Here is a 10887-nt window from a genome sequence, read left to right as displayed (position 1 = left end):
AAGAACAGGTGATTATGCTTGCAGTCATGAATGTTGCACTTCCTTTGCTTAGCATTTGAAATTTTCTGCTAGTATTTTTATGCAAAGAACAGTGTTTGACCTCACAATCAATTGAAAAAGAAAAAAAATCCATTAACATCGATAGCATCAATAGACAGTACATTTTAATTTTACAGATTCTTTTATTTCCTTACTTACAGTATTCTAATTTTTCCAGATATGTAAGTACATCATTTAGGAATTTGATGTGTGTGTGTGTGTGTGTGTGTGTGTGTGTGTAATCATATGCCTTCAGCCATATAGAAATCTGGTGTCTATGAAACATCAGTTCTTGATTTAATTTTACCTATATTCCATTTTTACAGGCTGTTATAATAATTCTATTCAAGTGACACCTACATTTTTTGTGACAAAAAATCATGAACAATAATTTCAACTGGCAAAATGGCATGGAACTTGAGGTATTATATTGACCTTCCTTGAAATAAGATTCTGCATATCTGCAATTCTGTAACCTCAAATCTTCTTAATGAAATCCCAGTTCTATTTCCAATGCAGCATGTTACCTTATTATATAAAATATGAAGCAAATATCTGGAAGAACATAACATACTGTCATTGGATTTGTAACATCACCTTTTTTTTCTGGGATAGCCATATGCTGCTGAGAGAACATGAGCTTTGGGAGTGTGGAGAAATATATTTGATTAAGGTTTTTCCACTAACAAGCTGTGTGACCCTAACCATGTAAGATACTCAGTGATTCTTAAATGATAAGATGAAAATATTTACAAACTTGAATCTAGAATCCACAAGAGGATTATGATGGTATACATTGTGTTTAATCAAGTATCTATTCCATGACTTAGCATTCTTATATTTTAAAATAAAAACTTAGTTTTACCTTTCTTATATTGAACTGCAAACACAGGAGAGTTAACATAATGAGAACATATAAAATAAAGGATTGATCCATTTTCTTTGGAACTTTAATATATTAGAATCTGTATAATTTTGCCTCACTCAAAACATTTCCTTGGTTTTTGTTTTTTACCTTCTTGGTGGTTGGTATAAGTAATTGCTTTATATGCCCTGCATCTGGCATTCACTCAAACAGAAAATGATCCTTGGAAAAGCACAAAGATTATGACCAAGCAGTCTGGTCCAAATGAGCTGGGAAAGTGCCCAAAATGTTCTTTATTCCCGGGACTGGGTTTTTCTGCCAGTGAATGTCACAGATTAATGTTACAACTGAATAGCCCTGTAGTTTCTGTGGAGCCGTTGAGAAATGTAGGTTCCCCAAGACCTGTGAATCCTTACAACCAGTGTGGTGGATTTTCTAATGGTTAGGAGTTCAGTAAGTTCAAAAACTAAAAAACACTGAGCTGAGGACAATAGCTCTTGTTAAACTCTATGTTACAGAATTTAGAACCTTACAGTGCTTTAAAGTATATTCTGACGTTCTAGACAAGAAAGTAATAGAATTAAAGGCCTGATGGCATGGCTGAAAATTGTGAAGCTAACTTGATCAGATTTTTTGGTCAGTGGGCAGGTATTCCTGTTACCTAATTGTCTAGTCATACCTTTCGCTATGGATGAAAATTCATTTTGCTAATTTCTGGGTATTTACTTTCTCAAGAAAGCTTGTGAGGGTTTATTTAGTACAGGTAGACCCCAAATGAAGGATAACTTACTGAAAAAAATTATTTATATTTGTAGAGGATTGGAGTTCTGAATAAATAATTTTTTGGAACAATAATATATTTAATGTCATCCCAGCATTCCTTGGTGAAATTGTGAAGTATTGTCTCTGATTCATAACTGATATATAGTGCTGCTAATATATATCACTACTAATACTTATAAGCCTAGACGTTATTTTTAAACAATATATCTACAAAAGGACATAATGGGACCATTAGACATATGTTTTGCTGTTTTGCCTTGTCAGAGTCTTTCACAATCATCAAAATTATAAATGAGACATCTTACTATTTTTATTTACTATTGACAGTTCTATAATAAAGAAGACCTCAAACCTAATTTGGGGGAAAAAATTGTTAAGTAACTCAGTTTAAAAGCCATTCCCTTAGTCTTCTGAACAAATGAACAAAGGACTCTGTCTAAGGTCATTTCTAGTAAGTTCTTAACTCAGGGAGGATGATATCATAGAATATTTATCTGATATTTTATGGTATGCTGTTGGTTTAACATGATGTGAAGCCAACTCAAACTGTTTTAAAAGAGACTGTATGAATTCATTAATTTGGGAGACCTGAAAGGTTTTAGGTATCTCTTTGAGGCTTGAAACAGAATGCAAAAAGATTCACCAGAAAGTATTTCTCAAATCTGTTCCTTCTCTCTTTTTGTCTCTCCCTCTCTTCTCTCTCTCTCTCTCTCTCTCTCTCTCTCTCCCTCAGTTATGTAATATTGACCTCATTCTTGACTCTAGGAGGTGCTCTTTGGAAGTTAAGGATTAAATAGTTCTTAGCTTCATAACCTTATACTTCTTAGGGAATTGGAGAGAGCTAATTTATTTCATCATTTTCCTAGTAAATAATAGTAAATAAAATGGCATGCCTTCTGTTTGCAAAAAAAAACTTAAGTTCTTTGTACAACTCAGTAAATCATTATGGCCAGGATGGCCACTCTGGAGCTGGGAGGAGGGAAATCAATTCTGTCTGCACCTTACAGTTTGCAAATTTTGTACTATTAAGAAGGGGAACAAGAAACTGTGTGATGAAAAGCAATCCAGAGACAACCTTGAAACTTCTTTATTTCAATTCAAGATAAACATGCAAAGTGTGCATTTCTAGTTTTTTAGGCAAATATACAATAAGACAATTCAAAATGTTTCACATTTTACTTAGCTTAGCATTTAGTGAAGCAGATAATATGGTACAATTTTGAGCAAAAATGATACAAGTTTATAGTATCAAATTTCATGGTAACAAATATGACAATAATAATGTTCAGTCATTATTTGATCAGGATTGACTGAAATGAAAAATGCTCTATCAACTCATTTTGCAGACCTATACACAGGTATCATTGTCCTTTGAAATGTAGAGCTATCTGCAAAATTATTCTTAATATTTGCTTTTCTGGATGTATTTGCTGAAAAATGATTCTCTAAGAAGAGAACTTCTCTAAACAATAGCTATTTTTCAGAAACCTTTAGCCGTGGCAAACATTTTGAACTTGTATTTTAAAGGTATGCTTGAAAACCTTTGGACAGAGAACCAAATGATTGTACATAATGATATGAATTTCTATACTCTGGATCTATTAGAAATGCCACTTTTTATGTTTTTATTAGTCTGACAAGTGAGAGGATTTGAGGTTTAAGCAGTTGAACTATAAGGATATCTTAAAACTTTAGAGAAAGAAACAGTAAAAATGTGCAGTAACTTAAATATGGAATTAGCAGTTCAGTATTTATTTAAAAATGTGCTAACAGTATAATGAAAGACATAATAGTCACAAAAAATTGTGCCAACATATAATAAAAGTCAAAAATATAATTACAAAGCACATATATACCTCATTAACCTACTGATCTTGGTCTTGATATTCACACATATGAGAATCCTCTCAATAGGACTGAAAAATAATTATTATTGCCTTATTTTACAGTTTAGGAAACTGAGAAATGACAAAAAATTAAAGTAACTTACTTAAAAATGTGCCGTGGTCTGAATGTTTGCATACTTCCCGAATTCATATGTGCAATCCTAACCCCCAAAGTGATGATAATAGAGAGGTTGGGCCTTTGGAAATGCTTACGTCACTTGGGTAGAGCCCTTATGAGTGGCTTAATGTCCTTATAAAAGAGGCTTAAGAACGCTTCCTTATCTCTTTCACAAATGTAAGGACACAATGAGAAATTGGCAGGCTACAACTCAGAAGAGGGCCTTCACCAGAACAAACCATGTTGACACCTTGATATTAGACTTTCAGGCTCTAGAGCTGTGAGAAATAAATTTCTGTTGTTGATAAGTTACCCAATTTATGGTATTTGTTATAACATTCTGAACAGATTAAGCTAAAAAATGAGGTTTATAATATGACAGCCCCCAAAGAAGCAGCCTAGCATAATATTGAGGACACAGATTTTTGAGGGGAATTCCCAGGGTTCAAATTCTGGTTCTGGTACTTACTTACTAGGTGTGTGACTTTAGGATATGGTTTCTCAGTTTCCCTCCCATCTGCAAATAAAGATAATAATCATAGATAAGTTACAGAGTTTTTCTGAAGATTAGACAGGTACCTAGAGAAAATCCTTACCCATTTAAAGAGCAACATGAGTATTTCTTTTTATTAGGAACCCAAACTGTTCTCATGTTACCACACTGTGCGCAAAGTTATAGTTTTGATAGGGTTGGTGTAAACCATTGGTATAATTTAATAACCTCTTTAAATCCACTTGCTTATCAAACTAGATTTTGTTGTAATTTCATTTAATTATACAATAATGTGTCAGGTGAACAAAAAAGAGAAAGATGAATGTAGACTATCTTTTTAGAGCATTATTTTTACTTTTAAAAGATGCACTATTTGTAATATAAAATGCACACATTTGAAATGATATAATACAAAGCAACCGATAAAGTTCTAGTGTTTAGTAAGCTGCTTTGGATTCTGACTTACTTTTCTGGGAAATGGATTAATTTTCCTATGATCTTATGGAAAGTCGGATTAAAATTTTGGATAAACACTAATCTATGTCATTTTTGAGACAGAGCAAGATTTACTTTATACTAATTTGTCCTTTGATTTACTTGTTGAGCTTTGATTTGATCTATCATCAGAATTCTGAGTGGTACTAAAATGTCTCTAAAGACACTGAAATTTGTAGCGAAAACTCTGAATGATAATGCAATTTGTAACCATAGAACCTATTATTGTGACACTTTCCTTTGAAGAGTTTATGCTTATCTGTGGTAACATATCATATAGATAACTTGCCTCTTACAAGGAGTTTCTTAGCCGTATACTCCCTATAGTTGGACTCAAAGACAAAATATATATGTAAGAATTAATGGAACTTTTAGTAGGAAGAAAAATTAAAATGATACGTTTAAAGCTATAGAATTTTTGTTCTAAATTTAGAATATAATCTATCTTTTATAAATGTGGAACAAGTAAATAATACATCTTTAAAATTAAAAAAAAATAACATGTGTTTTCTGTTTTGGAAAACAGAAACTTGCACATTTTTTCCTATTCTCACAAATATGTAGTGTTTGTTAAATCAGAAAACAAAAAATTAATGTTCACTTTTAGAAACTATATTTCCCTTCAATTTATTTGAAAATGACTTAATTTTACTATTTACCAATTTTTTTAATTTACCAATTTTTATCAAACACCCCAAAAATAAAATTTAATTTCTAATTTTCTCTTTCTTAAGTCTATATTAATAATTTTGAAGAAGTAGGTAAATAGTAAATGATAGATAAATGTTCTATACTAAAAGACACTCTATAGTCTGTCAGGACCATATGTATAGATTTTTTCCTTTTTTTAATTTTTAAAAATCTTTTATTTTTTTAAGATTTTATTTATTTATTCATGAGAGACAGGCAGAGGCACAGGCAGAGGGAGAAGCAGGCTCCATGCAGGGAGCCCAATGTGGGACTTGATCCTGGGTCTCCAGGATCACACCCTGGGCTGAAGGCAGTGCTAAACCGCTGGGCTACCCAGGGTTCCCCTAGATTTTTTCATAGATAAGAGAGTCACATTTAAGGTTCATCTTACAGATGAATATTAAGATGCAAATAAGTAAAATAAATGATATTAGATGGAATGTGAGGTAGATTCTTTAAACTTTATATTCAGTCATAACAGAATCCATTGTTCCTAGAGTGCCATCTTCTATCCTAAATCCTATGCAGAGCCTGCACTAGGTGCAGAGCCCATGACTAGAGTCAGCTTACCTGACTGAGCCACCCAGGTGCCCCATGATTTTTTATATGGTAAACCTAAAAACATAATTAAAAAATGTTAGAACTAAGAAATGAAGTCAGTAAAGTTACAGAATACAAAAATAATTTGCATTTCTATATGTTAACAACAAGACATCTGAAAAATAAATAGAAAATAATCCCCTTGATAATCAAAATCATCAAAATAACATAAAAAATAACATGAAATCTATGAAGGCCAACGTGCTGAGAGCAAAAAGTTGATGGAAGGATAATTTCTTGGATATGAAATCAGAGACCAAGTACAAAAGATCTAATGTAGTAGGTTTTAACCTTTCTTGTCAATTAGAATCACCTAGGGAGGGATGAATAGATAGGTGGATAGATAGATATAGATAGATAAATGATAGATGATAGATAGATAGATAGATAGATAGATAGATAGATAGATCACTATCTATTTTGATCTGTCTATCCACCCATCCACCCATCTTTCAAAGCCAACTTCTTATTCTACATATTTTTATATAATTGATTTCATCGATGGCACTTGGACATTTTATATTTTGAAATAGTGATTGCTAGCAGTGAAATTGAAGAGAAACATTTAGAATTTATAGCAAAAATAATTTCTGGCAAATTGAAATGTTTTTTGTTTGTTTAAAAAGTCTCCTTCATTTCTCAAGAATAACTTAAGTTTTGGCCTGAATAACTTAAAGGATCAAGTTGCTATTTGTTGAAATGGGAAACATAAAAGCAGATTTGTGGTGAGGATTTGAATGACTTTTTTATATCCAAAAAGTGTACTGTATTTTCTACTGAAACATAATTTTCCTCTCTACAATCACTCTCATTTCTACAAAAGATAATCACAATAAGAATAATTTGTTGACAAAATAAGCCAAGTTTCATTAAACTTGGGATGATTATTTGCATGAGTGCAGCAAGAACAGGGATTGACCATATAGGTTCTTTTTATGTCTGCTTTGCTGGAACTTTTCATAAGAAATTTCACAGTAGGCATTTAAAAAACTCTTGAGGCTAGGAAGCCAAGCCAAGGACTCCCCATCAGAATTTGCCTATAATACATATAGATTTGGGTAGATCCTTCACTTTTCAACATCTCTAAGATAGTCTCAGTTTCCTGTACCTGCCAGGAAGTGACTTTCTTTATTTGCTAGGCAAGGCTGATGCGGACACTATAAAGAAGGCACCAGGAGGTATTTCTAGGGGGCTTTCTTGTTTCCATAAAGTCAAGCTTAGTTCCTTAAAACTGTCTGGTCATATTTGATTCTGTGCACATCACTCACAAATTTGATATTCCAGTCAAAACCTTGGTATTATAACCAGTGCTTCCAATTGTGTTCTATTACAAAGAGAACGTATCTTTATTGAATTTAATGCAAATAATATATCACCATAGAAATAAGAATATTCAGTGCGAGTTTCCAAATTCTGAAGAGATCAGGTAGGGAGAAAATGTAATTATTTAAATTCTGGTTACAATGGTGTAAGTTACCAAATTGCTGTAAGTTAGAGATAAAAGAAAAAGTTTCCTTATGTCTGGAAATACAAAGCATTACAAAACTTGCAATGCTTTAAACAATAAGAATGTCCTCATGAATTCATTCAGTCCCACATAATTAGTTCTTGTTGATCTATTGTTAGCAGTTTTATAAATCAGTCAACGTCTCTGATAGAGTTCTATAGATTTTTACTTTAGTGCCGTCATCTGAAAGTTATCAGAAACCTGAACTTGTCAGAGACGTTTCTGTGCATCTCTTAAGAGGAAACACTTTTGTAGGAGCACCAGAGTAAAACAGAAACTGCCACCATCTGCCAGTCTTGCAGGATCTCATTTGCAGGTTCTTAAACAAGCAGTCTCTCAACAGGTCCCATCACAGGTTGCCAAACTTTTGCAGCCCACCAGCACAGAGTCTTCACATTCCAATTTTCTTTTTCTTACTTGTTGGTTTTGTCAAAGTTCCATGGTTTCCTAATATGCCAGCAGCATGTTTGTTTTTCTTTTCTTTCTTTTTTTTTTAAAGGATTTATTTATTTATTTTTTAAAAAAAATTTTATTTATTTATGATAGTCACACACAGATATAGAGAGAGAGGCAGAGACACAGGCAGAGGGAGAAGCAGGCTCCATGCACCAGGAGCCCGACGTGGGATTCGATCCCGGGTCTCCAGGATCGCGCCCTGGGCCAAAGGCAGGCGCCAAACCGCTGCGCCACCCAGGGATCCCAGCATGTTTGTTTTTCATTGCTTGTGGCTTATAAAGCCACAGATGTGGTTGGGTAGCCTTGAATAACTATCTTAGGAATCACTGCAATCTCATTCTGAGTAACATTTTTCTTAAACTCAGCAAATTTTAAATAAGAACATAATAAATGTCATAATGATATAGAGATGAGGGTAAGGAAGATGAAATGTATTTTTTTGCTTTAAATATTTACTTGTATTCTATATTTGTGGCCCATAGTATACTTATTAAAATAGACCTATCATCTCTTTTTTGGTCCATCCTTGAAAGATATATTTTTAGAACTTATATTTGAAACATTTATTGTCTCTTTTTCTCTTTGAAGTCACTACTCATTAATCCTCCTCCAATGCAAACTGATTTAATCCAAATCTATATAAAGGGTAGGGGGTAAAGGAGAAAGGCCATCAGAGAGAAAAGAACTACACAAAAATCAGTGTATACTTTGGGAAGATAACACAAAATCTCTGAAAAGATAGAAACGTTAGAAATTAGACAATGATGGTAATCTGTTGCTTACAAATGTATGAGGAGAAATATACAGACAAATCATAGAAAATACTGGATTCACTGAATATAAATAGGTGAATTTTATGATTCATTGAACCCTGTTGAATTTTATTGGACTCTTCTAAGCCTTATTACATGAGCTTGTAAAGTTCTTCTTTCCCCATTGATTTATTTCTAAATAAATAAAAGTTGCTATTTTTCATAGGATGTCATAATTCTTCATCATTATTGAGTGGCAACAGCAAAATGTCAGAATACGAGTTTACTACCATCTTCCCCTCCAAAAAACACCAATTTTGACAACCACCCATTGACAAAAGGGCCTTTTTGGAAGTCAAGAAGTCCAGCAGAGAAGTTCCAATACGTAGTTAGAGAAAAAAATAATCTGAGGCTGGACACATTTAAGAAGATAGGAACAGGGATCCCTGGGTGGCGCAGCGGTTTGGCGCCTGCCTTTGGCCCAGGGCGTGATCCTGGAGATCCGGGATCGAGTCCCACGTCGGGCTCCCGGTGCGTGGAGTCTGCTCCTCCCTCTGCCTGTGTCTCTGCCTCTCTATCTCTCTCACTGTGTGCCTATCATGAATAAATAAAAAAAAATTATAAAAAAAAAGAAGATAGGAAAAGTTTCACTTTATCCTCATCACCCTTCCTGGATGGCACAGCTTAGTGCCAAGAGACACTCATCCTACCATTTCTCCCATGGGCAAAAAAGGAGAGTGTATATGTGAGCTTCCTACTTCCTCAGCTGTGCTGGATGCTACCCACAAAGCCTACTTCTGTCTGAATACTGAGGTGCTGCAAGATTAGGGGATGGGAGAGGGCTGGAAGAACAGAAGCTAGGGCTCTTGGAGGGCATTTAAGACATGCAAATTCTAAAAGGTTCTCAGACTCCAGAGTAAGAATAGACTTATGGGGTGCCTGGGTTGGCACAATTGGTTAAGTATCTGACTCTTGGTTTCATTTCTGGCCCTGAGATCCGCATCAAGCTCCACGCTCAGCACAGAATCTGCTTGGGAATCTCTCTCTCTCTCTCTCTCTCTCTCTCTCTCTCTCTCCCTTTGCTCCTCCTACCCCTCTAAAATAAATAAATCTTAAAAAAAAAAAAAGAAAAAATAATTCCCACATACCACTGGGGATACCTCACTGGCAGATCCCTCACGTAGCCCTTGGACACCCCCAGTGTTCTGCACATTTCAGCCACATATATCTCCAACTCTCTGTGCATGATCACAGGGCAGTGAGGGCAAGCCTTTGCAGATAGCTAGGGAATGTGTGCAGAGAGCTGCCCCACACTGAAGGAATAGTCAAAGCAATCTTAAGAAAGAAACAATGCTGGATGTTTCACACTTGCTTATTTCAAACTGTATTCCAAGGCTATATTATTAAAATGGCCAACAAGTAAATGAAAAGGTGGTCAACATTCCTAGTTATCAGGAAAATGCAAGTCAAAACCACAAGGGAGTATTGCTTCACACTTGCTATGATGTCTACTATCAAAAACAAAACAACAACAACAAAAAAAAACAAGAGATAACCAAGGCTGGGGAGGATGTGAGGTTAAAAGAACCCTGTACACTGTTGATAGGAATGTATATTAGGGTGGGTAATAGAATGGAAATTCCTCCAGTAATTAAAAATAGTGCTACCATATGATCTAGAAATCCCATGTCTACGTATGTATCCAAAGGAATGGAAATTACTATCTAGAGATATCTGCATTCCTGTGTTCTTTGCAGTGTCTATTGACAGATGAATGGGAAGATTATACATTTAAAGGATATGCAATTGGGTAGCCCAGGTGGCTCAGCGGTTTAGTGCTGCCTTCAGCCCAGGGCGTGATCTTGGAGACCCAGGATCGAGTCCCATGTCAGGCTCCCTGCATGGAGCCTGCTTTTCCCTCTTCCTGTATCTCTGCCTCTCTCCCTCTCCTCTCTGTCTGTGTTTCTCATGAATAAATAAATAAAATATTAAAAAAATAAAATATATACAATTTATCAATTATACTTCAATAAAGCTGAAATAATACATCATTAATTTTGTCATATTTGATCATGAGAAATAATGTCATAGATTCTGTATTTGTTTAAAATTTATGAAATAAGGAGCAGTGCCATGCAATAAAATGAAATTTTTAATTGAAACATAAAACAGCAACAAAAAAGCAATTGCCATTTACTAAATA

General features: G+C 34.4%; 1 long non-coding RNA gene across 1 annotated transcript in view; it reads left to right on the top strand.

The window, feature by feature from the left end:
- The first annotated feature begins 1465 nt into the window (after positions 1 to 1465).
- The window catches only part of LOC144287550 (uncharacterized), a 103394-nt gene continuing 93972 nt past the window's right edge, over positions 1466 to 10887 (top strand). The window contains exon 1 of the long non-coding RNA XR_013355333.1: positions 1466 to 1540. This is a non-coding gene — a long non-coding RNA (uncharacterized LOC144287550). The remainder of the gene's footprint in view (positions 1541 to 10887) is intronic.

This window comes from Canis aureus, chromosome 17, assembly GCF_053574225.1.
Source record: "Canis aureus isolate CA01 chromosome 17, VMU_Caureus_v.1.0, whole genome shotgun sequence".
In the NCBI taxonomy this organism is placed as follows: domain Eukaryota; kingdom Metazoa; phylum Chordata; class Mammalia; order Carnivora; family Canidae; genus Canis; species Canis aureus.
This window is presented reverse-complemented; position numbering and strand designations above follow the sequence as displayed.